The sequence below is a fragment of the Homarus americanus genome, unplaced genomic scaffold (genome assembly GCF_018991925.1).
Source record: "Homarus americanus isolate GMGI-L3 unplaced genomic scaffold, GMGI_Hamer_2.0 scaffold52806, whole genome shotgun sequence".
Lineage (NCBI taxonomy): Eukaryota > Metazoa > Arthropoda > Malacostraca > Decapoda > Nephropidae > Homarus > Homarus americanus.
This window is the reverse complement of record NW_024720773.1, coordinates 10298450-10326273: the sequence shown is the minus strand read 5'-3', so window position 1 is coordinate 10326273 and position 27824 is coordinate 10298450. Positions and strand designations below refer to the sequence as shown.

The 27824-nt window shown below is 45.4% G+C and overlaps 1 protein-coding gene across 4 annotated transcripts in view; it reads left to right on the top strand.

Moving 5' to 3' along the window:
• Positions 1-27824, top strand: part of LOC121861062 (neurotactin-like) — a 96997-nt gene that overhangs the window by 52487 nt on the left and 16686 nt on the right. The window contains exon 2 of one of the 4 annotated variants that reach the window (XM_042358593.1): positions 9319-9408. The exons of the other annotated variants lie outside the window; for them this stretch is intronic. The gene's annotated coding sequence lies outside the window, so the exon portion shown is untranslated. The remainder of the gene's footprint in view (positions 1-9318; positions 9409-27824) is intronic. 4 annotated transcript variants of the gene reach the window in all.

The following is a 27824-nucleotide window of genomic DNA, read 5'->3' as shown; positions in this document are numbered from 1 at the left end:
CATGCACCCTCTAGTTACGGGTTATATTTCGCTAAATTACAGTGAGAGGATGAAAACAATGTCGGCGTATTATCGACAATTTCCTCCCAAGAACGACGCCAGGATCTCGTCGACCATTTTCAACAGGACGCTGAAGACAGTACTTTACGGGGGAAGTTAATACAGTGTTACGAGTCGAGGTCTTGTGTTGAGGCGCTGGAGTATTTATCTTGTGTTGTCGAGGGGACGTACAATTACTGCCCTCAGCACGGTGGTAACCTCACCCCTAAATATGTTCCCCATAAAGCTTGACACATTTATTGCCTCTGTAGATTAACCCTAAAACAATAAGGCAGCGAGGGAGGGCCCGGGATGAGATGGGGCCCCTTGACCCCTCTTGTCTTCTGTCTGGGCCCACGAGTAACTTAAAACCAGGACAGTGTTTGTGTCAGGAGCTTTTCCCCACGCCACCACGTCTAGGCTAATGTCTCGTTAGTCACCCCAGACAGTTCCTTGGTGGCTAGATTGTGAAAATAAACATCTAACCTAACGCACCTTAATCTAGTTATACATTATTCACCCTAAACTAACTTGACCTGAATGAAGACCCCCTCGACACACACACACACACACACCCTCCTCGCTCCATCTGAGAAGTCTCGTGGCCCAGACAATGCATTCCTCGTGTAATCTCCAATATAGAGGCGCCGAGGGACCAGTAAGCGGGGGGTCGAAACAAATTACCACAGTATACCTCAAACACTTAAAAGAAAATTGGCCGCGGCATAAAAAACGGTGTAAGCGTAGACTCGTTCATTCACTCTGGGAGATTAAACTTAGGGGGAATGTAAAGTCTTATAGATTACCTTTGTCCTTGTTTAGTGTTTATTGTTTATCTTTTGTTTTATTTGTATATATTCAGGTGTATGTATGTGTGTATGTCTTGCGTTAAGGTATGTGTTTTTTTTATGTATTTTGTTTATGTATTTCTTGTAATTGGAGAACGTTTTAACTCTTTGATAAATCGTATTGAGAAATTGTATCATGTTGTCTGTCGTTGTCCGAGAAATTAAATTAAATTCCTGGCTATCGCTACACACACACACACACACACACACACACACACACACACACACACACACACACTACACACACACACACACACGAATGAACTCTGTAGAGACGAAATGGTGTTTAATCGTGTCTTGGAGGCCAGGGTTTGTTTGTTTGTGTGTGTGTGTGTGTGTGTGTGTGTGTGTGTGTGTGTGTGTGTGTGTGTGGTGCTTGTTCTAAAAGGGGGAATAAGAGGGACAATTAAAAAGGTGAGATAAGGAATTAAAAGAGAGAACGAAGACAATAAAGATAAATAAAAGGGAGAATAAGACATACCTTAAGTAATGAGGGAGAGAGAAGGAGGGAGGAGAAAGGAGAGATCGTGGGAAGCCCCTGTAGCAAGCAGCAGCCCGAAGGAGGGAGAAAGGATAATAATCGCCCTGTTGCTCTGCCCTTTGGAATAGTTAACAGGGCAGAAAAGTCAGGGGGGGGCAGCCTGCTACTGGTGCCCTCAGACTATTAAATAGTTGGTAAGGAGGAGGGGAAAAGGGGGGCAGGAGGGGAGAAAGGGAAGGGGGAGAGAGAGAGAGAGAGAGAGAGAGAGAGAGAGATGCACGAGGAGAGTAATACATAAGAGAAGAGAAATGAATGAAATGAGAAATGAGGCGTAAAGGGGAGAAGAGAACGAGGGAGAGAAGAGAGAGAGAGAGAGATAGAAGAGATAGTGAATAGATGTGGAGGAGAGAGAGTATCAAATGGTGAGGGAGGAAGGGAGATAATAAAAAAAAGGGAGGGAGAGGGAGAGATAGAAGTAGAGTGAAGGAAAGAGGGAAGAAGGACCAGGGGGGGGAGGGGGTCGTTCTTCTCTCTCCCTCCCTCTGTAGAAAACTCCTCACCGCGTATCCCCCCGAATCACATTTCCTGTTTCCTTCACTAATGACTGACGACTGAGGGGTAATGCTGTTGAGGCTGTCTGTCTGTCTGTCTGTCTCTTGTTTTCCCTCCCTTCCTTCCTTCCTTCCTTGTCCTCCCTGTCTGTCTTTCCTGTCTCGCCAACACTCATTTATCCCCTCCCTTCCCTCGCCACTTCTCCCTCTCTCCCATCCCTCTCCCTCCCTCTCTCTCCCTCTCTCTCCCTCCCTCATTTACACCAACAAGTAGTGCGTGTCGTCACCACCTTGGAAGCGACCACCACCACCATCACCGCTTCTCCCCTCTCCCTCTACCTCCCTCTCACCCTCTCCCTCACCCTCTCTCTCCCTCTCCCTCTCCACTCCCCAACCTACCCCTACTCATACCTAGGGAGGGAGAGACGGAGTTTGTTTGCTAAGTTTTACTATATCCTGTATCCTGTACTCGGAATTGGACTCAACTTGTACTACATTAACAGTCTTAAGTAGTCTGTGTTCGCGTAGTTCAAGGTAGGTTAGGTTTAGGGTCAGGTCAGGTCAGGTTAGGTTAGGTTAGGTTCCAGACCAAGAGTCCAGTTCCAGGGATTATGTCTCAGGATTCCTTCTCTAAGTCCCTCGTTGGGGGCCGTGGATACATGGCACCCCCGCCCCCCCCCCCCCCCCACCCACCTCTGCCCCACCTCACCTCCCCACCCCACCCCTCGCTGGCAGCAGGGGGGAGGGGGGGGGGACCTCATCTCCTGCACATAGTCCTGCACTTTAATTAGCGGTGGTTTATTGTGGATTCCTGGGGCAAAACTGGTGGGATGCGGGACCAGAGGAGGAGGACGACCCCCCCCTAATACAGTCGTTACAGCCCGAGTTACTGTAGTGTTTTTATGTAATTGTCGACCTTTATGACAGTGTTGGTTGTGTCGTTCTAGCACCCTCCAGGCGAATTAAGACGACGGAAGTCAATAAACGGAATTTTATGAAGAGTTCCGGCGGAGTTTTACCGAAATTGGCGTTGTAACAGTCGGGTGTATAATGGACCATCTGCTGCCTGGGTGAAGCTGTTTGGTGGGTGGGGGCAGTAGCCTCTGTGACCTGCCTCTTTGACTTCCTGGTCTTCATGTACTGTGTTTTTCCTTCCTTCCTTCCTTCCTTCCTTCCTTCCTTCCTTCCTTCCTTCCTTCCTTCTTTCCCCTACTTCCTTCCTTCCTTCCTTCTTTCCCCTACTTCCATCTTCCATTTTTTTATGTTCCTCTTCTTCCTACTTCCTTTATTCTTCCTTAATTCTCCTTACCTTCCTTCCATCCTTCCCTATCCTTCATTCTTCTTAACCCTTGTCCTCTCTTTCTCTCTCTCTCTCTCCTCCTTCTTTATTAACCCTCTTCTCTACCCCCAAATTCTGAACAGGATCTAATTTGAATATTTGAAATTTCTTGTAGTCTATTTTAATGCACAAATAAGTTCCCCATCAACACCAATTTCTTGCCTTCACAAATTGGTGTAATTGGCGAGCATATTTACCCAAAGAAATTAGCGTGATGGATGAAATTGGACTTTATACCGAAGGAAATTGGTGTAAATAAATGGAATTGGACTTTATACTGGAGGAAATTGGTGTAAATAGTGAAAATATGGCTAATTGATTGGCTAGGTCGAATAGGTATAGGATATTGTTGACACGGGATAATGAGTTCACTTGACGCGGTGTGTCATAAGTGCGTTGTGCATTGACGCCAGCTGGTGGTGGTGTTGTTGGTATGGGACCTGTCTAATTTGGCGTGTGAGAGAGAGAGAGAGAGAGAGAGAGAGAGAGAGAGAGAGAGAGATTACCCAAAACCAGCTTCACATTTTTTGGGATATTCAGCCTTTCACCTCCCCTACCTCTACCCCTACCCTTCCCCTACCCCTACCCTACCCCTACCCCTACCCTACCCCTACCATATATACGTATTCCGCGGATGTCTGTCAATTTTTTTCCACCCGCTCACGTTATATAAGAGGAGGAGAGAACAGGATGATGGATGGTCGTATTTATTTTCCACCTTTGATGGATATATGTACGCTATCAGGGTATGTATATATTTTTCTATACATGGGATACGAACGAGAAGGGTGATGAATAGATCCAGTATGTATATGAACTATAACCCCCTCCCCCCTCCCCGAAAAAAACTTCCTCCCGAAAAAAATCCCTCCCCATTGAGGTTCCTTGTCCGAGTCAGTAACTATGGCAGGTTCCAGGTTCCTAAGTGTTCCCTGAAAGTATTAAAACTATTTCCCCCAAAAGTTAATCGTTGTTCAGTATTATTCGTGTAGTTTTGTAGTTGGATTAAAGTTCGTGGTTGCTAAGGATTCTTCAGATTTATATATATACAGTTTATATAGCAATGTATGTAGCTATAAGCATTCTATTTTGTTGTTGTTTTTATAATGTGTGATGTTTATATTTTTGACGTATCCACACACATCACATGAGCTAATTTAAAGGAATTTTTATATTTCTTGTGTTTAATATATTTCCATCCACGTTAAAAGTTATACGTTCTCACTGGGATGAAGTTACCAATAGTCAGTAAGTCACTAGATGGAGATTGTGTTGTCACGCCGCCATTCTGAAAGGAGGTGTTGGTAGAGGCCTTCATGTGTGAGGGAACGAGGGTAGGATTGTGACTTTCTTAAGGCAGTATAGGATAAGTCTTTTAAGAGGGAGAAATTGCTTTGAAAATATAATAGTTATTCCTCGCTTCTGGCTCAGGAATGGTATGTGTGTGTGTGTGTGTGTGTGTGTGTGTGTGTGTGTGTGTGTGTGTGTGTGTGTGTGTGTGTGTGTGTGTGTGTGTGTGTGTGTGTGTGTGTGTGTGTGTGTGTGTGTGTGTGTGTGTGTGTGTGTGTGTGTGTGTGTGTGTTACTTATATTATGGGTCCCTTCTGTTCTCCTGGCGGTAATGTCAAGCTTCTAATGTCCACAATGTTAAGTCGTCCTCTTCCTCCCACTCATCTCTCTCTCCCTCTCCAATCTCTCCCACTCATCTCTTCTCCTTCATTCACCTTACTCCCTCTTCATCTTTCCCTCTACCCACTCCTCTCCTCTCCTTTCCCTCATCTCTCATTCTCCTTTCCACCTCTAACCTGGTATTTATAAATTCACCTGCCCTCCCCTTTTCTACCCTGTCTATAGCTATTTCTTCCCTTTCATTTCGTCGTATTTTTTCCCATCTTCCGTTTCATCCATAAATATTCGCGTTTTATCGTTTATTTTTTTATTTATTTTTATTCTCCACCTCTTCGTCTGTCTGCATTTCTTCTTCCCTCTCACCACTCCTCTCGTACACTTCATGTCTCTCTCTCAACCCTCCCCTCTACCCCCCTCTCCTCCTCCCCCACCCCCCCCTCCTCCTCCCCTTCCATACAAGTAAAACAAAGATGAACCAGAACGCCAATCACCCCGCTTGTTATTTTTTTCTGTTTTATTATTTCTACAGCCCCCCTCCTTCCTCCCCTCCCCTCTCCCCCCTACAGTATGGCTCAGGTCGACGACGCAATGTACCGTATATTATCAGAAGTCTATGTCGAGCCCCCATTACCCTCAGGGCTCGACTTAACAACGTTCGGAAAAAAAAAATTTCCTCGTCACTGGAGACATAAGAACCTTCCCTCCTTCCTTCCTTCCCTCCTTCCCTCCTTCCTTCCTTCCCTCCTTCCCTCCTTCCTTCCTTTTTTTCAGTCTGACATAACCCCTCCCTCCCTCCCTCCTCCCTTCCTTCTCTACCTTTCCATTAATATCTTAAATGGTACAGGTGAGCTTTGGTTATATTGTCCCTTACCTGCTATGAAAAAAAGGTTAGGTTAGGGTAATGTTATGTTTGTTTACCTTATATCAGATTGATTTGTGTATAAACATTTGTAGTGACGAGATTATTTAACTTACGGTCACTTCTTTGTGAATCTTGACGACTGACCCTGTTCATTATTATTGTGAGGTGAGGACTGCCTAACGTAGTCCCCTTTCTTTCCTTCAGTCCCCATCAGTCCCCTCCCCCCCTTCCCTTCGCCCCCCCTCCCTTGGCTCACTCTCTTCTTGCTTCACTCTAGACTTGGCTATACTGTACCATCCTCACGTTGTTTTTCCATTTCTAGGCTTTCTTTTTTGGATTCATATTTGCATCTCTTCTTCTCTTCCCCTTCCCCATCCCCTCTTGTTATCATCTGAAAGCTCCCGGTTAACCTTTTTGCCTTCCCTTTTGACTCTTTAACCCAAGCATTTACCTTCCTTTCCTTTTGGCTTTATCCTTTCTGCCGTCTTGTTCCATGTTGACTCAGGTCTCGGGGTGGGGGTCTCTTTGTGTCGCCCTTTCTCATCCCTCCTTCTTCCCTCTTCTACTGCCTTTATCATCGTTCTCGGTCTTTGTTGCGTCTTGTCCTTTCCTTCACCTATTTACCTTGTCCTCACCCTCCATCCCTTTCGCCTTTATCTTTCCTCCATCCATCCATCCCCATCCTTCCATTCATCCATCCATTCTTCCATCCATCCACCACCCCACCTCCAGGGCCCCGCGGCAGCACTCTCGACTGGATATTGAAAAGTATTAGCTTTAGCATAATCAATATACCTGGTGGGGCGGGGATACAGGTTAATCAACGAGGGGGGGCCACTGAGTTATTACAAGGGGGGGGGGGGTTGTTACTAGGGTCACCATCAACACCGGCAGTAGCCATTGTCCTAGTAGTAGTAGTAGTAGTAGTAGTAGTAGTAGTAGTAGTATTAACGGGAGAATATTACTTTTAAGTAGTATCATAATATGGCCTTAGCAATCTCGTTATGAAGATTGTCCCTCCCCATTTCCTTCCCATTCTCCTTCAATACACCTACACTCCACCCCTTCTCTTCTCGTATACCTACCCCTTTCTCTCCCTACACCTATCCTTCACTGTCCTTCCCCTCCCCTACACCTGCCCTTCACCCCACACCCCTCCCCTACACCTATCCCTCACCCCTACCTCATCCCTTCCTCACCTCACCTGCCTCCCTCCACCACCTTATATCATACAGGTGGGGACTTAATCAGACATTATTTACCGGAACTCTGCACGTGTAGGGGGGGCTGTAGACCTCTCCTCCATCCACCAGCTCCCATCCCCAGAAACTCATGCGTTGAATCACCTTAACAACAGGAGATTTAAGAACGTATGTAATTCCCTGACATAAACTAAAACACAAGAATAACGTTGAAAATAACATAGAAATTAGAGTGAGTCATTAAGTTAACCAGATACGTTCACTTAACACCAGGGAAGGAAGAGACTTTTTTTTTTAACGTGGGGGGAAATCTTTGTGAATCTGAAACTCTAAGATCGTTCCCGGGGGCTGGTACTAGTATTATCACCGCGGGCCATCAACATTTTTCACCTTTATATTGTTATTTCACACATTTATGAGGAAACTTTTCAGAAGCCGCGCCATTCAAGTACGATGTTGGAACGCCTCGTCAGCTGGTTAAAGGTATAATGACTTGTTTTTCACTCTCTTCAAGGCCCCACTAGCGTTGTGTGAGAGCCCAGTATGTTACACTATAGGCCTATCATCTCAGGTGTCATATAGATCACCTGTGTCGTGGATTTATTGGTTATTATGACTCGGGGTTCAGTTCCTGGCCTCGTCATATGTTAGATGGCAGAAGTGGCGAGTGTGTTGGTCTTGGGGGTCGATAGATCATGGTTATGTTATGGATATTGTGAGTTCATCCTTATTCCACCCCTTCTGTTTCTTCCTTACCGTCTATTATTCTCTGTCTCTCTCTTCCCTTTCTTTTCTTACTCTTTCCTCGTCACCAACCCTTATCCCTTATCCCCATCACCCCTTCACTCTTATCTCCCTATACCCTTCCACCATTTCCCCTTCTTTTCCTCTACACACGCTCTTCTTCACCCTCCCCCTCCTCCTTATCCTTATCTCTACCCCCTTATCAGAGGCAACACGTGTAAGGGATTGAAGAGGGGAGAAAGTGGGGAGGAAGGAAAGATTTGTATTTTTTTCATCGTCTGTCCTGGATAATGTGTGTATCGCGTGCTGATATGACCGCGCGTTGCTTCCCGCCGGATACACACACACACACACTCACACACACACACAGACACACACACACTCACACACACACACACACACACACACACACACACACACACACACACAGACACACACCCCTTATCGCTAGCCATGTGTACGTCTGAATGAATGTTGATTTTGTGTATGTGCTTTAAGGATCAGTTTTGAATAGAAGGAAAATGATTAAAAGTTTGTTTGTTGTGATTTGTTGTTGTGATATAAAATTGGTGTTTGGGGGGGCGGGGGGGAATGGGTTGGTGTGGGGGGTAATGGGTTTATGGGGGGTGGATGGGTTTATGTGGGGGGTGGGGAGTGGGTTTATGGGGGGATGGGGTTTATGTGGGGGAAGATGGGTTTATGTGAGGGGGTGATGAGTTTATGTGTGGGGGGAGGTTGGGGGTTGTGAGGATAATAAATATGGAGTTGTTGGCCTGTTTTAGTGAAGGTTGTGGTAGTATGTGAGTGAAATTGGTTGTGAGTTGTGAGTTAATTGATTGAAATAGGGTGTGAGGCGTGAGGTAATTGATTGAAATAGGGTGTGAGGCGTGAGGTGATTGACTGAAATAGGGTGTGAGGCGTGAGGTAATTGATTGAAATAGGGTGTGGCGTGTGGAGAAATAGGTGTGAGGCGTGAGGTGATTGATTGAAATAGGGTATGAGGCGTGAGGTAATTGATTGAAATAGGGTATGAGGCGTGAGGTAATTGATTGAAATAGGGTATGAGGCGTGAGGTAATTGATTGAAATAGGGTATGAGGCGTGAGGTAATTGACTGAAATAGGGTGTGAGGCGTGAGGTGATTGACTGAAATAGTGTGTGAGGCGTGAGGTAATTGATTGAAATAGTGTGTGAGGCGTGAGGTAATTGACTGAAATAGGGTGTGAGGCGTGAGGTAATTGATTGAAATAGGGTGTGAGGCGTGAGGTGATTGACTGAAATAGGGTGTGAGGCGTGAGGTAAAATAACGGGTTGATGATGGAATTATTTACGATAAGACGATAAGGGAGGAAATTGATCTCAGGCTTATCTTGATACACCTGTCAGTCTTGTAGTGTGTAAAGCGATGCTCCACTTCGTTCGCTCTGTAGGTTGCTGTAGTACTGTAGTGAAGAATACAAAACCCCAATACAGCATGGTTACGTAGAATACATCCCTAGTTACTGTATTTTGTTGTATTTATGATTTTTGTTACTTTTATACTATTTTTTATTTATTTTTTATTATTTTTTTGTTTTTCCATTGATGCCTGACAGCTAAATTAATTTTATTTTATGCCCCTTCAGTACGTATGTCCGGGGCATAAGGGTATACGCCTCTCCGTCCGTCCGTCCGTCTAATTCAAGTTATTTTCGCACAGAAACTATCCAGCGTAGGTCAGTAAACTTTGGCAAACTTTTTTTTAGATATTTTTTTTCAGGTCAGTAAATTTTTGCAAACTTTTATATATATATTTTTTTAAGTATTCATGCATTACCCAGTTAGGTTTTATTAAGCTGTTAGGTTGGTTTTTGCATCGGTAGAGGAGTGAGTTTTATATTTGGTTTTTAAGTACAACTCTAAAGTATTGTTTAGTGTTATTTTGGTTTAAGGTTATACGAATTTGTTTTATTTTTAAGTTACGAATTTGTATTGTTGTTGTTTTTCTTTGTTACGATTTTGGGTTTTTTTTATATTAAGGGTAAAAAGTGTGTGGAGGAAAGAGAGTGCAAGAGAGTGCGTGTGTTGGCTTGGATAAAAAGTGCGGTGGAAGAGAGAGTGCGTGTGAGGCTGGCGAGTCATACAGTAAGTTTCAGGGCCTGGCTATGAGCTGTGAAGCGAGTCCCCACTACATATAACTGCCTCGTAAAGCTTACTACTCCCTAAGCTTTACACCCCCCCTCGGCTGCTGCTGCTGGTGCTACTGCTGGCTGCTTCTGCCTGTGTGTGTGTGTGTGTCTGCGTGTGCGTGTGTGTGTGTGTGTGTCTGTGTGTGATGGCAGCATTTTAGAGGTCACTAACTAGTTGAGGGATCTTCCGCTGCTATTTCTGGCGCTGGTGGTCCTTCCTATTCCTTTTCTTCTCCCTTCTCTCCTCTTCCACCATCATCTCCTCCTCCTCCTCCTCCTTCTACTCTCCTTTTCCCTCCCCACTACCTCCTACTCTTCCTCCCCAGACAGGGTGAGGGAGTGGGGAGTAATGGGCCACAGGAAACGTTTATTGAACACATTGGGGAGAGATCAATAAAGGGGTAGTGTGGGGTGATGGGGTGATTGGGGGGGGGGGTACAGTACAACACCCACCTGCCCACCCACCTGCTTACCCACCCACCCACCCAAGCACATCACACCCATGCACCGGATACACCCGTTGAGTACATCTCCCACCTCTTCTCACACACACAGCTACACCTTAGGCTCCTATTCACAAGAGAAAGTTTATTTTATCATGTTATAATCTTCAGAGAGGGGAAGGGGGTAGATGAGAAGCGTGTAGATAGGGGAAGTGATGAGAAAGGGGGGATGGAGGGAAGGAGGGAGGGAAGGAGGGTGGGATGATGTCTTTACCAGGAGGGAAGGAGGGAGGGAGGGATAAGGCACGGTTTTGCTTGAGGGATATTCGGGGAGGGAATGACCATAGCCAACAAGACGTGAGAGAGAGAGAGAGAGAGAGAGAGAGAGAGAGAGAGAGAGAGAGGAAATCAGAAGAGTCAACAATGAAGTGAGTCAAGCCCCCTCCCCCTGCCTCTTCCCTTGAGTAGATAAAAAATATAGTTAAGCATTGTGGAAAGACGTGACAAATGTTTTAACGTGGCTGGCGAGTTAATCTCCTCAGTCTTGTGTAGTGTGGAGCCATTATATACAGTTCATCTCATTGTTCACCAGGATTTTCACCAATGGTTAGGAGGTTAGGTTAGGTTAGGTTGGGTTGGGTTAGGTTAGGTTAGGTTGGGTTGTAGGTTAGGTTGAGGTTAGGTTAGGTTAGGTTAGGTATGAAATGGACTTAACACGATAATGGTATATCTGTTGGCACTGAGAGAAGGATAAGAGGTGAGGAGGGGTGAGAGATGAGGAGGGGGTGAGGAGGAGGGAGGGTGAGTGAGAAGGTGGCACATATGTGGTACACCCTTCTTTCCCTCTTTGTTATTCCCTCATCTGACCCATTCCTTCCCCTTCCTCTTCTTCCTCCCTTTCCTCTAACCTTCCTCTTTCCCTCCTCCCTCCTATCATCATCATCACCACCTGTACCATCCTTCCCTTCGTCCTTCCCATACCATCACCACTAAATCCTTTCATCTACCAATGTCTTGCAGCCAGCTCCCCTCCTTCCCTCCCTCCCTCCCTCCCTCCCCTCCCTCCTCCAGTTCTCCCTCCCCAGTTCTCCTTTCTTTCAGTGCCGCTAATTCCCTCATTTATTCCTGTTCCTCTTCCATTCTTCTGGTCTTTTTATTTCTCCCTTGTCATTCTTTAATTCCCTTTACTTTGTCTTTTTTGTCTTATGGGGGAAAAAAATATTTGTTTATTCTTTATTTGTTTTTATTGTAAGTTTGTCTCTGCTCTTGTCCAGTCAGTCAGTCAGTCAGTCAGACACCTTTGCTTTCTTAACCTTACCATTCATTCCATATATATATATGTGTGTGTGTGTGTGTGTGTGTGTGTGTGTGTGTGTGTGTGTGTCTATCCTCACTCCTCCTGCCTATTCGACCTATCCTCTCCCTCCCTCCTTCCTCACCCTTCCAGCTTCTTATCACCTATTCCCTCCCTCCCTTCCATATCCCTCCAGCCTCTTTTTATCATCTTCCCTCCCTCCTCCTTACCCACCCCCTGTACAGCAGAGAGGGGGTATAGGATTGGTTGGTTATCTGTTCGTTCGTGTTCTCGTCCTGTCTCTTCTAGTTCGTCTGTTCGTGTTCTAGCTCCGTCTGTGAGTTCTCGTTCGTTCGTGTGTTCTCGTTCGTCTCTTCTAGTTCGTTCGTTCGTGTGTTCTAGTTCGTTCGTGTGTTCTCGTTCGTTCGTGTGTTCTCGTTCGTCTCTTCTAGTTCATTCGTCTGTTCTAGTTCATTCGTGTGTTCTAGTTCGTTCGTCTGTTCTAGCTCATTCGTGTGTTCTCGTTCGTGACCTCTAATTGGTTTAAGTGACGTTCCCACCCCCGTAAGTTAATTTGACCAGCCTATTGACCTTGAATGACACTACATAGAGCCTATATTGTGAACCTCCCTAGGCCTCCAGTCGGCCATGAAGCCTCTGAGGTTTCCGTTGTGTGTTGTTAAGCATTCAGGGTCAGTTGTTAACCCTCCCCTTTGACCCCATGACCTAATTTTGACCCCTATATTAAAGCTCCCGTGAGGCCAAAATTACATCAGTAACCTTAAATATCCCTCCATCCCCCCCTCCTCCTCCCCCCTCCCCCCCACCTTGACCCCCGCCGGAAGACCATTAACCTCAATTTATCCCAGACTGACCCGCGTGACCTGACTTGGTTGGGAGTCGAGCCACCTGGAGTTACTGACCTGGTCGATAATTCTGTAGCAACATACAGACGTACATACATACATACAGACGTACATACATACATACATACATACATACATACATACATACACACATACATACATACATACAGACAGACATACATACATACATACATACATACAGACAGACATACATACTTCCTTTATCATCATAATCGTTATTACCTTCATTATTATTCTTATCTTATTTTATTATTATTATTATCAATCATCATCATCATTATTATTAGTAGGGTTATTATTATTGTTATTATTTTGTTATTAACGCATCAGTTTTTCCTGTGTTACGAATCAAGTAACACACAGGGCGTCGTAGTTGTCCCCAGTGGGTGTACAGTAGGTAGTCTAAGTGCAGTTGTCACTTTGGCCACCAGGGAGGGGGAGGGCGCCACTAGTGGACAAAGCGGCTTTACTGAATGAGGAAAAAATACTTTGGCACATATTGGACAGTGTTATTGGCTTTTGGCAGGTCAGCTACGTAAAAATAAAAGAAAAAAAGAGATAAAATGGACTTAGGGCTTTGTTCAATTGCCTTTTTTATTTATTTATTTATTTATTTTTTTTTTTTACATTATCGGCTTTTATTTAGGCAGGGAGAGTTCTTATACAGGTACTGGGTTAATGATTGGAATATAGTAATGTATATCTATTGCTATATCCCGTTTAATTGGAATTGTATATACGGTATTGGCCTACGGTTGGGTGGTGGCGACTCGGTATAGTACTGTATATAGGTGGATTAATTTGGACTCTCTCTCTCTCTCTCTCTCTCTCTCTCTCTCTCTCTCTCTCTCTCTCTCTCTCTCCCCATTTGAGGATTCTCCATCTCTTGATCTACCCCAAACAGAGAAGAAACAAGAGTACGGTAAACCTAATAGATAGCAAAATGATTGATAAATAATGGAAGAAGGGAAATATCCAACATTAATAGATTATCACAGAGACACTTCCACCGAGAGAGAGAGAGAGAGAGAGAGAGAGAGAGAGAGAGAGAGAGAGAGAGAGAGAGAGAGAGAGCGTCCGTCACTAACTAAGGGTCTAAGTTACGATGTGTGTTAGGACTAAAAACAGCCCACCAACCCTATGTTGTGTAGGTGGATCACATACCGTCATCTGTTGTTGCGTCAGTCTCACATCTCTGGCCGTGATGGATGGGCCGACCTTCCCACTGTTGGCCGGGGAGTAATGGCGGCCAGCACGCTTCTCCTCTCTGTAAATCCGTACACTGGGAACCTAACCTAACCTAACCTAACCTAACCTAACCTAACCCAATCTAACCTAACCTAACCTGTAAGCATTGTGGTCCATTAGCACTTGAGGCCCATGTTGATTGGCTCCCAGTCCTTTTGGTTAGGTAAACTTTTGGGGCCTAGGAGGACTTGACCCTGTTCAGACTGGGGCCCAATTGACCAGTCACCCTTTAGCGTCTGTGTTTGAATTTTTGGGAGAGTGGTGTGGGGATGTGGTGACTTGATATGTGTGTGTGTGTGTGTGTGTGTGTGTGTGTGTGTGTGTGTGTGTGTGTGTGTGTGTGTGTGTGTGTGTGTGTGTGTGTGTGTGTGTGTCGTGCCAAATCATTCACCAGTGAGATATTCGGGCTCAATCTGGGACCCTGATCACCAACCACCACTCCTCCCTCCCCTCTCCTCCTTCCCTTCCCACCCGCGCACAAACACACACACACACACACTCCTCATTCTGCAGAAATGCTCTCATTACTCCTCTCTCCCCCACTCCTATCCACTCCTTCCCCCTCTCTTCCTCTACGCAAGCATCCAAACCACTATATCTTCCTTCCTTCCTTCCTTCCGTCCTTCCTTCCTTCCTTCCTCCCTCCATCCCTCGTTCCGCAACTTCATTTTCTCCCCCCTTTCGTTCCCTCCCTCCCTCACCCCAGTACATCAGTGGGTCGTGCCAACAAATTGAGTGTCGATGATCCTTATAAAGATGAAGGTATTGGGTGATATAAGAGGTTCATCCCAGCACATCTCTCCATCACCTGCGGGAGGCCTTGCAGCGTCGACGAACTGATGGTCTAATATAGTGATCAAGACTCCCTGTATATACTGGCTGAGGGGAAGGAAGGAAGGAAGGAAGGAAGGAAGGAAGGAGGGAGGGAGACAGGAGAAACAGGAGGATGAGGGAGGAGAGAGGAGGAGGGGGACGTAGGAGAGAGAGACAGGAGGATGATGGAAAAGGGCAACGGAGAGGAAGGAGGCAGAAGGGGAGAAGAGGATTAGAGAGGGAAGCAGAAGAGAAAGGAGGATGATAGAGAAGAGAAACAGGGGAAAGAGGAGGAGGAGGAGGAGGAGGGAAGAATTAAGAGAGGGGGAGTCCCACATTCCAAGGTGTTAGTACACGGTGGTTGTTTCTTGATGGTATTTCCAGCGACGTATTGTTGTTGGTGGGTAATGTCACGGGGTTTAGTGGTGTAAGATGAGGTTATTGTGGTTTTATTGGCGTGTTGTGGTTGTAGTTGTGGTGGAGGTTGAGTCATTTGAATGTTTTGGTTGTGGTGGGGAGGTGGGAGGTGTTGTGGTTGTAGGGACGGGAACTGCTATGGTTGTAGGGGGAGAAACAGGGGGGGGGGAGGTTGTTATGGTTGTGGGGAGTGGATGTATAGTGAGCAGGGGGTGACCGTCGCACTCTGCCCTGACACGCGCCGAAATTATTAATTCTGTTATCCTTCTCACTTGATATTCAGTCGAGGTAGATAGCGTCAGGCCTTTCCTGTCGATTTTTACTCATCTCTATCACTCCCTTCTACACTATCTTTTTCCAATGTATCTTTTAACAGTATCTTTTTCAATTATCTTTTTCCAATGTATCTGTAACACTATCAGTTTCCAATGTATCTTTTAACAGTATCTTTTTCCAATGTATCTTTTAACAGTATCTTTTTCTAATGTACATTTTCCTCCTATTTTCATCCACTCTCCGTTTGTACTGTATATACTACTTAGGAAATCGATCAATCATTGTTTATTTACTTGTGTTGTGATCTATTTGAATTAATTATTGATGTGTTTACCCATTTCTCATCTATCCTGACTTGTTTCACACCCCAAGGGATTTAATTTTCAAATGTGGACTAAATCATTAACTATATCTTTATTATCTTTGTTTGTCTTATCTTTACTGCTCACACTAACTCCTCCCCTTAACACTGCTTTCATATTTACAGCAGCAGCGTCACTTCCACTACCTGCACCCCCTTCCCCTCTTAGTATTACCCCCTCCCTATGTTTCACTGCTATATATTATTATTGTAAGCGATGCATTCTAACACATTAGTCACATATTTAAATTTTAATATTAACTCGGCTCTATTTTTTTCCTTCCCACTGAAATTTTTAATATTATCAATTTTAAGTTAGATTCAGATTGTTGAGTTGGTCTTCACAGATGCGCCATTAACGTTAGTGTAGTTATTGGTGTAATACTGACGTTATTGTAATTATTGGCTCATGACTCATACCACGTGAGTCCTGGGGAGCTTAAGTGTTTTCTTTACCTTCCCTTATATTGAGTGCCTCGTTCACTAGTGCTCTTCCAAGTGTCACGGGACATTTTCCACATTATATATTCAGTGTGTGTCTGGGGGTATTACTATTCATGTTGTCAGTACCTCTGCGCTGTGTCGCCTGCAGCCACAAGTCCAATTTGAATTTTATGTATTCGCGCACTGCCATAGAATTTTTTTTTATTTTTGAAATGTTTAAATTACGCGTTGTACCTAACTATTTTGAATTTCGAGTCCTACGTCACTGAGACAGCCGCCCTGAATGCAAGAGTTAGGACACACAAAGCAATTGGTTTATGAAATATTCATTATCCTGGGCTGGAGGAGTAAATGAAACCTGGCGAGTGGTGTCCCCAGGGAGTGTGACGAGCACCACGCTGCCCCCATCACACACACTAACCCAGGGCCAGGCCAGTCCAGGAGTCAGGCCCACACAGTCACTTGTCACGTAGCCAAGAGCCAGCTTACCTCCGAACCACCCAGCCTTTATTTGACCATTTTCTAAGTCCCTGGATGGCCGATTACTGACAAACTCAATCGATATACGTGACCGGAGGTAGTGTGGGGTGGGAGAGTTCTCGGGAGACATCGCTCCAAGCCCGGCTGTCCCTCGAGAGCTGTTGAATATGTCAAACACCATTTTTGTTCCCACTCTTCAAGGAAAATAATAAGCGAGTGATGTACAGTACTGAAACCACGTCTCCTAAATGAACTATGTTGTTCCCCCACGAGGAGAAGTCGTAGATATGGTCGTTAAATTGAGGGTAAGTTTTATCGCGGGGAGGACCGCGAGGTTTGGCTGAGGGGGAGGAGGAGGAGAGTGTGGGACTGCCAGAGGTCGCCGGGCAGTACCAACCTACACGTTATTACATTATTGATCTGTTTTATGGTGTGGCGCGATTTAATAGATTTCTTTCCTGAGACTTGGGAAATCTTTTTAATTTCATCCATTTGCTGTAATGATTTTTTTTTTAAAGCGAAATGAAATTGATTGCTTTTGACAATTTTCCTTTGAGTGACTTACATCATAGAACAGTCTGCAGGAGACTAGCACAGTGATCTGATTTAGGTTACGTCTGTTTATCCCAATATTACCAACAGTGTAGAAGGCTGAGAATGTAAAGTATTTGCACCAAAACTAATACATTGTGGATTGAATTTCCCATAACGTTAAGTGAATAGACCTGTGATACACCCAGTCTTCTTACGATATTACCACACCATAATGCAAGGTTGACTGTTTTAATAATTATTATACCCCGTATGAAAAGTAAGTGCACGCGTTTCAACATTACGCAGGAACCCAATGGCATTCTTATGTGTAACGGGAAGCTTATTAAGGGCGGCTTGTGGTAACGGCAGCTGGTGGTGTGTCTGTTAATGAGCAGTTTGTTGGGAGTCTTGGTGGTGATATAAGCCGTCTCCGTCACTCCGTCCCCATTACCGGTTAATCTGCAAGACATTACCATTAAACTGAAATGGAACGTGAAAGAATGAGCTCAGGGCCCCGACAAGAAGGCTGCGTTGATTTTGTTTTTTAGACCTTCAAAGTTTTTACGGACACACATGGCAGTCACATTACAACAAATATATCAAAAGTTTACATTAAAGTTTCCTAAAGATCTCCTAGATTTCACCCCTGTCTCCTCCTCTCCCCATCATCCAACACCCCACCACCCCATGCCTATCCCTTCCCCAACTATGTCAACACACACACACACCCCAGCATCATCCCTCCTGCTGTGCCACCTCACGACCCCATCTCCCCTCCCCCTCCCTATCCCATCCCTCATCACTATGGCTCTCTCAGACACGCATCCCCCTCCCAGCCCCCCCAAGCCCCCCCAGGCCATCTCCACCCCCCCTGGTTAATATGATGTGGCTCGGGGGGCCTTAATTGTTAGTAATGATGGTAATGATGAGACGAGATGGAGAGACGCAACCTAATTACTTCAGGTCGTGGAGGACGTTCTGGCGGTTAGCAAAGTGCGAGAGGTGTGAGGTCGAGAGGTTATTGTTTTTTTGTGTGTGTGTGAGTAGAAGAGGTTAGATAGTTACCTCTGGAATCTCTTAGACCTAAAGATGGTGGTCAATATGTCATTCGAAATTGCATAAAATCTTAGCTGGATTCTGATTCATCGAGACAAAACGTAAATACGAGTTTCATTATTGATCATTGTTTAATTCCGAGTTGTATTGTTTAGATCGTCTATTTTTATAAGTATTACCAACAAAATGCTTTAGTAAATGTTATGGCATTAGATTGTTTTATCAAGGTGATATTTTTCAGAGCACAGATGAGGTTGCCTGTCCAGTGAAACACGATCCTGGATGGTGGCCAGAATTTTGTCATCGTATCTGGAACTAATGATGCGGTAAAGCCAAGATTCGTTATAGACTAGAATATATTCGTAAAATCCGTATTGATTATTGTGGAAAATGGTTAAAAGATAGTTTTGACATACATACATATATACATACATACATACATACAGCTCCATTGACACACTTGTTGTATATAGAGTGAAGAACGTAATGGCGACACACTGGAGTAGAACATTATCTAAGACTGAACACAAGGAAAGATGCTGAACAGACCAACAAACGTGGAAGAGGGAGACGGGGAATAATGTTATTGATAATTTTATACAGCCATCGTGAAGTATGTCTGGAATGTCTTGGGGGATAATTGAAATTCACGTCCCTATCATTAGCTTTGAGGGTAGATACGTGTTATTGAGGGAGTGTAAGTATTAGAAACATGTACTGAAAAAGGACTCGTTATTTACTGAAACTATAAGGTATTAAATATTATGATGCTATTATTTCACCAGTACTAGAGAGAAGAGACTGGAGATAAGGTCTTCCCGTGTCATGTTATAAACAGAATATATATGATGATGATATGGCTTTATACCATGACATCTTGGAAGACACGGTGGTGGGTCCAAGCTGGTGGAGAGGAGGGGGCAGGGGCGGCAAATATAATGTTACGGCCCCTGAGGGAGACATACAATCAGACGGTGTGGACGCCCCTGGTCACTGAGAGAGAGAGAGACATTGCTCACTCCTACTATTGAAAAAGACCTCTACTTTTGTGTGATTTTTCTTTGTTTTTTTTTATTATTTAACGTGAAACACTGCGGGTCATACATTAGGAGGTTAGTGATTGTGAAGAAGGAAGTTGTTGGTCAGACAGTGAAGGTGGTAAACAGGTGTAAACGGCAGTGTTGTCCTCACACTGGCCTTTACATGTAAACACAACGTTAATTGGTTGGTGGCATCAGTCCTCTATTGTTGCCAGTTATTTCCAAAATATGACATCAATTTAATCCCATAAAGTTCAATACTATTAGGTACCGGTATCGTTCAGATGTGATTTGTTTCACCACCTAGCAACTGCCCCTGATTGGGATGACCAGTCGTATGTATAATGCACGTATCTGCCCCCCCCCCTCCCCTGCTATACGTGACCCACGGCCACAGGAGGGAGCACCGCAATATTGCTGTAGCGTAATTTATCTGCAACGCGGTGTCCCCAGCTTTAGTCCCGTGCTCGTAATGCCCAACCTGGTGTGCATTTTAATTTTACGGTTTGCTGACGGGTGCCAGGTAGTACACAGCCACAGAGGGCGGGGGCGGTAGTAAAACAAATTGTTGGTTGTAACACTTCAGTATCAGGAATTAGTGGCCTCCTGACACGTGTTCCTGCAGCATTGTTAGAGGAAGTCAACATTTATTTTATCACTTAACCTGTTCTCTGTTTATTATTTTACTAGCCGAAATACCTGAAGGAAACCTGCTGTAGTCGGTAGGTTCACACTGCCTCGACAAAACCCCTATCACATTCTATTCGGGCGGGGATTGACTCTGGGTGGCGTTGGTGTGAGACAAACGAGCTAATTTTGGTCGTGTTTTCAGACGTAGTGTTGCCTTGCTTGATTTAAATGAGGATAAACGCCACACCCCAGCGCCCCTCACCCCACATCCCTCCGCTTCAACGTTCCTTTCCACACCCCAGCGCCCCTCACCCCACATCCCTCCGCTTCAACGTTCCTTTCCACACCTCAACGCCCCTCTCCACACCCCAACGCCCCTCTCCACACCCCAACGCCCCTCACCACACCCCAACGCCTCTCACCACACCCCAACGCCTCTCACCACACCCCAAACATCTTCTCCAAACCTCCTACGTCTTCCCCCAGATCCCTCTACACTTTCAGCACACCCTAAAGTCCTCCCCTAACCCCACACCCTACCCCCACGCCCCTTACTCTACCATGGCACCCCCAACCGCCCCTCTTTGCCGTGGACTCATCTCGTGGGTCGTAAATTTGACCCCATATGGTACTGATGCCACCGAGACGTGATGCACTTTAAGTCTTTCGGTCTCCTGCGGCGGCGGCGAGTGCAACAGTCTTCACTCAGGGGACCGACGCGACGCTTGACTGATTGTGATTGGCAGTTACCTCTTGTTGTGAGTGATGGTGGTTCATTATAGCTGTTGGTTGTTCATCTCTGGTTCAATATGAGAGGCGCTTGCTCATAATTGGTTCATTGCAAGTGGTTAATCATTGTTGCTGGCTCATATCGACTGACATTTACTTAGCACAGGTTCATTAAACACTGGTGTATTATTTTTGTTCTTGTGTTGAGATCAGGTCGAATTTTCTCGCTGTTACTATATACAGATACCGGCTGACTTGTGGTCCCAGCGACTGACTGACTCACTGACTAACTGACTGACTGACTAACTGACTGACCAGTTTACTGTTCCTCCTAGCAACTTTTTGAGGACTGGCGTGGATTTGTGTGCGAGTAGTGGCGGCGGTGGTGAGCAGTGGTGGCGGAGGCAGGATGAACCCTTTATAGGAGAGTCACGTCCGTCATAAGTTGGTCCGCTGATGAGGTAGATGAACTTTAACACCCCTCCCTCCCTTCCCTTCCTTCCCTCTCCTTCCCCCTCTCTTTATCCCCTTTCTCTCCTCTCCCTCTTTACCATCCCTACCTCCCTCTCTCTACCCGTCCCCTCTCTATTCCACCCTCTACCTCCTTACCACCCCTCCCACTTCCCCCCTCTCCCCCCCTCCCCCCTCCACTGTCACTGTTTTACCTTTAATTTATATTTTGTTTCGAATTAATTGTCCTTAATTAGTTCAAACCTACCTGTCGAGCCCCTGTTTACAATCTCTCTGACGTGTGTTTGTGTGTTCGTGTAGTCAGCATCTTTTTATCTCGGTAGGGAGGTGAGATAACTAATCCTGGAAGATGATTTATGCCCTTGTGGTGATTATCTGATTAGATTGTCGAAATTTATGCATAAAAGTTAAATTAAAAGCCATTCTTGGACCCCTTGCTTTAGCCTGCAATGTTTAGGGTCGGGGTTCATTGTGTAGGGTCGGGGCTCATTGTGTGGGGTCCGGGGTTCACTGTGTGGGGTCGGGGTTCAGGTCGAAGTTCACTGTGATGCTCTACGGTAATAATAACCTTTATTAACTGGTGTTCATAGTGTTAGTATATACAGTGAAGCCTTGATATAGCGGACCAGGCCATCATAACCCCTCTCTCTCTCTCTCACTCACACACACCCACACCTTACAATACGCCACTGACACATAAGACGGTAAACTGTATCTAATAAATTAAACAAAAAGTAACACATAGATTCTTGGCGGAATTTAGACTCTGAGGCTCATTATGTAAGGCTCTAGGGACTCCCACTTGGCTTAGGAGATAAATGTGTGTGGTAGTGGTGGGGGGTGGTTAAATCAGGTCGAGGCGTTGGGTATAGCTGTAGAGAGGAAGACGCTGGTACTCAACAGTTACCAGATTTGAGAACGGGTAGTTTAGAGTGGAAGGAGGGGGAGGGAAGAGTGGCTGAGCATGGTAGTTTAGGTGAAAGGGAGGGAGGAGGAGTTAGAGTACATCTCTCTCTTTCTCTCTCTCTCTCTCTCTCTCAGATCCAACTAGTAACACCCTTGAACATTACACTCTCCTCCTCCCTCCTTCTCTCCTCCCTCCCTCCTCCCTCCCTTCCCTCCTCCCTCCTTCCTCCCCTTCCTCGCTCCCTCCCCCTTGTGGCATTTAGTGGTGGGGAAGAAGAGGGTGATGATATGTATCTTGTAGCAGAAGGTCTTCCCTATACTGAACGACACATTCCTCCTCCCTCCCTCCCTACACGACTAACACTTACTGCAGTCTTTCCTTCCTTCCTTCCTCCCTTCCTTCCTTCCTTCTTCCTTCCTTTCCTTCCTTCCTTCCTTCCTTCCTTCCTTCCTTCCTTCCTTCCTTCCTTTTCCTTCCTTCCTTCCTTCCTTCTTCCTTCCTTCCTTCCTTCCTTCCTTCCTTCCTTCCTTCCTTCCTTCCTTCCCTTCCTTCCTTCCTTCCTTCCTTCCTTCCTTCCTTCCTTCCTTCCTTCCTTCCTTCCTTCCTTCCTTCCTTCCTTCCTTCCTTCCTTCCTTCCTTCCTTCCTTCCTTCCTTCCTTCCTTCCTTCCTTCCTTCCTTCCTTCCTTCCTTCCTTCCTTCCTTCCTTCCTTCCTTCCTCCTTCCTTCCTTCCTTCCTTCCTCCTTCCTTCCTTCCTTCCTTCCTTCCTTCCTTCCTTCCTTCCTTCCTTCCTTCCTTCCTTCCTTCCTTCCTTCCTTCCTTCCTTCCTTCCTTCCTTCCTTCCTTCCTTCCTTCCTTCCTATGGTCAACACAGATCTGATACCTCCTTGGGTTTCTTGTTCCCCGACGTCTAATACCCCCTCCTCCCTACTCCGGACCCCCCTCTCCCCCGCTTCTTTCCTCACATACCCTCTTCCCTCAATCCTGTTCCCACAAGCTCACATACCCACCTTCAATATCGTACAAGTTTAAATGGCTTCTTTAATAATAATAACAACAACAACAATCATAACTACAACAAAAGATTGTATATCCCTTCCTTCTTCCTCTTCCCTTTATCCCTTCCTCCCCCCCCGCCCTCACCTCCCCCTCGCCCCTCCCTCACCCCATTTCGTACTCAACATTAAATTAAACAAATTTCGCCCTGTAGTGTGAATCGTCCCTCGTAAATTCTCGTCATTTCCCTTCTGTGCCTTTCTCTCTCCCTCCTTCCTTCTTTCTTCCCCCTTCCGTCCCTCTTTCCTTCCTTTCTTCCCTCCTTCCCTCACTCACACCATCATCCACCTCCCCTTCTTGTCCCGCCCTACTTCTCTTTCTCCTCCTTACTCCCTATCGTCGTTCTTCTGCTTCTCTACATTTCTTCCTTTTCTCTCTTTCTCTCTCCATCCTCTTCCTCCATTTCTCTCTTCCCCATCTCCACGAATAGCTCCCATCTTTAACACTGATTCTCCTCCTTAGTTCTGTGTCTCAGTGTGTGAATTCATCCATTACACAGTACAGTATATTGTCATAATGTGTCGTAATAACTGTACTAAATCCGGGTCCAGTATACTAATATAGGTTACGTAAATTATCTCCTAGACTCGCACTGTATCCAGGTCGTGTTATGGTGTGTGATCTCCGTTGTCTGGTCTCCATGTCGCAGTGTATGTGTGTGTGTTGTACTCTCGTTGCTCATACACTTATACAGCAGTCAGGTGTATATTTCACATGTGGAGGGTGTGTATGGAAGGGAGGGATGGAAGGGGTGAGGGAGGGTGGGGTGGTGGTTGGTTAGGGCTGGGATGTAGGGAGGAAGGGCGAACAAAGTCTTTATTGCTCCCTATGTATTTTTAATCGTTTGAGAACCCCCCCCCTTTCCCCCCTCTCTCCCTCCCTCCTTCCCCCTTTCCCTCCCTACCCCCCCCATCTCTCCCTTCCCCCTCCCACTCCTCTTTAATTACGATTTTTTCACCGTCTGGCAATTCATCCTTCTCCCTCTTCTACCCCTTTCATTTTTTTTTATTTTTCTTGAATTCTATTTTCTCGTGGGCTTTCTTTCCACCCTCGTTCTTCCCCCCCACTCCTTCCCCTCTCACTACTCACTCGCACACTACTCACTCGCACTACTCGTTCTGTCTGTCATCACTACGCCCCAGAGGGAGAGGCGGGTTGTACGAGGGAATTTACACTTGTTCCTACAAAATGTCCAGGAATTCGTGTTTAATATTTGGTTATGTCGTTATAGCGGGGTTAGTGTTGTTGTTGTTGTTGTTTATTGTTTATTTTTGTTTTTGTCATTATTTATTGTTTTTGTTGTTGTTTTATGAGGTGATGGTGATAATTAATAAATGGTGAGAGAAGAGAGAAGAGAAGAGAAGAGAAGAGAAGGGAAGAGAAGAGAAGAGAAGAGAAGAGAAGAGAAACTAATATTACCATAGATAATGTATATAAACTCTTTGGACGTCAAGACCCGAGATTGAATACCTGTACTACACCTGTCCGTCCTGATTACCTACGCTTTCCTATCACTTACGCCCTGTCTGTCTGTCTGTCTGTCTGTCTGTCTGTCTGTCTGTCTGTCTGTCCTAAAACGACTCTTCATTACGCCATAACTGTTCGATTTTTATTCCTTTTTTTCTTTCTCTGTACAAATTATATAACTAGATAATGACTCAAGATAGATGGGTGTAATTAACTGAGGGTGGAGCCTAATGACCGCAATTACTCCCGCATGCGGTTGCTTCATTACCGTTAATCATTCTTATGTGTTACTGAGGTCATTATGTTACTGTGATGCTGCTGCTTCCTCCTCCTCTGCTTCTTGCTCCTCTTCTCTTCTTCGTCTTATTCCTCTTTTTCTTCCTTGTCCTCTCTTCCCCTTTTCATCTTCCCCCTCCTTCTCCCCCCCCCTTTTCGCCCTTCTCTTCTACTTCCTCCTCCGCCCATTCTTCTCCCTCCCCTTCCCTTCTCCCTCCCTCATCCCCTTCCCTTCCCTCTCCCCGTCCCCTTCCTCCTCCCTCCCCTTCCTCCTCTTCCCCCTTCCTCCTCCTGGGCCACACGACACTCTAGGAAGAAGATAAACGGAAAATGAGAGAAATACGATTCCCTCAACGTGTCTGGTGGCTAAAATTCCAACACTCTCTCAGAAAACTACTGTGTATTGGACGTCGGAGTTTTAGTCAAGGGGAGGGGGTGATTTTTCTCCCCAGTTTCTGTCTTGACACACACACACACACACACACACACACACACACACACACACACACACACACACACAATGGTGCCCCTCCTCCTGCCAAGTGGCCTTTGTTGTGTTGAAGTTAGGACGACCGGCTATGAGTTGCGGTTTTGTTTGGTCTTGTCTTGTAGCTGTCAGTTCTAACCTAACCTAAACCTAACCTAACCTAACCTAACCTAACCTAACCTAACCGAACCGAACCTAACCTAAACCTAAAGCGGCTCTCCTAGTAATGTAATCACCTCTAGTATCTTTTAAGTGTTGTGTCACCATAGAATTTTCCGGGAGTTGAGATTTGATTCATTTTGGTGAATCTTGAAGAGTCTCTACCCGATACACTCGATCAAGGGGTAGGGTGGTAGTCGTTGTTTCCTCGTGTATTGTGGGTGAGAGGGGACAAGAGGGGGATGAGAGGGATTGTAGAGGTATAGAGAAGGAGAGAGGGATTGGAGAAGTATAGAGAGAGAGAGAGAGAGAGAGAGAGAGAGAGAGAGAGAGAGAGAGAGAGAGAGAGAGATATGCGTGTTGCAGATCATTGGGAATCCCTTGGTGACATAATTTACCAGGCAACACCACATTAGTGTCAGGAAGAGATTGTATTCTCCCTACACGGTACCTGAGGTGAATGAGTGACCAACAATAGCAAGAATCTTCTGTTGGGTGTACACGTCGACCCTCTTCTCCTCCATCTGCCCTCCCCCCCCCTCCTCGACCCCCCCCCACCTCGACCCCCTACCCACCATTATGTCTTCCCCCTCACAAAGGCTCACACAATATAGGTAGACATATTGTTTTTTTTATTTATTAGCAATGAGGGCAGTAGTGTAGGTCTTTTGATGGGGTAATCTCTTTTTCTGTAGGGTATATTTGTTATCAGCTGTTTATTGATAAAGTATTAACTATCATGTAAGGTAAAGTTATGATTGGTAGAACAAGTTGTTTGGGTATGTATGAGTCGTTTATACTCTACTAGTTCGTACGTAGAAAACCCAACGATGGTCTTTGATGTATGGATAACCAATATCAGTTTGGGATTATTTTTCATCTTGTCCCCTTTCCGATCAGAGGCTCCCGATATGACGCCGGGCAAAACTTGTATCCCGTGAACGATTTAATTTATGGACTGAACATCGGGAATTATTGATACATAAAGAAACATATTAATAAGATACTTGTCGTTTTGGAAGATGTTTTATGTATTCGCTTTACCTGAATTCCAGAGCTCTCGTTAACGTGTGGTCACCTGGGCTGTAGTGTTGTGTTTCATTCATATTATTGTTGAGGTATAATGCGGGTGGGTTCCCTAGTGGTGAGTCTGGTGGCTGATGGTGGTAGGAATTAGCGAATGGGATTTTGTGTTGGTTAACCACCTGAGCGTCGGGTGCTAGAGCTACCTACCCCAGCTGATGCGAGGGAGGGGAGGAGGAGGAGCCGTATAGGGGAGAGTGTTTGTGGTGGTGGTCCTGGAGGTTAGGTTAGGTTATGGTGGACTTGGAGGTAGATTCATAGTAGTGTACCTGGAGGTGGTGACCCTGACGGTGTGGTTTTCATAACTGGGGGCCATAATGGGAGGGAATTCCGATGCAGCCAGCCGTGTTCCCGGGCCACAGTGGTCGTGGTAACTGTTATTGTTATTGTATTATTGGTCGAGCTGACCCGCCTGGCTGACTTAAGTGAGCCCACCACTCACGGCTGCAGCCTCGCCACTGACAGCTCTCTCAACATCAACCCTTAATAAATGGTCTCACTCTGCGTCGTGTGGATACTGTTATTGTGTTGGAGGAAATACTGGTGAAGGTGATAGTATAGTGCAGTATGGCATAGAAATTTAACTAACTTGATTTGACTTTTGTAAACATTATGAACAGGTGGCTTACATTTTTATATCTCGTGCAGGGTGTACAGACCTTATGCTTCCCCCAGGCAGGCGAAACTCCACTACCTTCCAACAACAATTAACTGTCTTAGATGTTGTGTAATTAACTGTGACCCTAATAGCCTCACTGTAATAGCTGATAGAACTAAATATGGGTCACGTGGAGGCAGTAAATGTCAGTAGTTAGAAAGAGAAATTAACGAGGACAAGGAGATGTGTCTATATACCAGGGTACTCTCGTCTCCCCCCGAGCCAACAGCACAAGCAATTGATCCACTTGTTTTGTGATCTCACCAACTTTCCAGGGATTCCATGTAAACACACTCTGGGAACATTTGCACATGCTCGCTCAAGAAGATCCTTTTTTAAACCGAAAACGCTATGAATTTTTTTTTAGTGGTATTGTATATATTTTTGTGTGTATTACAGATTGAATTTGATAAAACCTGTGAAAAATGTTGATTAAACACGAGAGACCTTCCCAATAATAGATAACTATGTGTTTAGTCTTTAACCTCCCCTCCCCCTTGACCTGACACCACCCCACACGGCACCCTGCAGTAGCTCCCATAGACAACCGACCTCCCCTAGGCTCACCCCTCCAAGGACCCAGGTGTTAAGGTCATCATCATCTGGCGAGTTACTGTAGATGCTGGTGTTAAATGTGAAACTGTCGATATTAACGTGTTGGTAGATTTAGTCAAGTCTCATATCTGGCCCGGGTAGATGTATGGTAGGAGTTTGTGTTTCTTTCCCTTGAGAGATTAACGTAATGAGA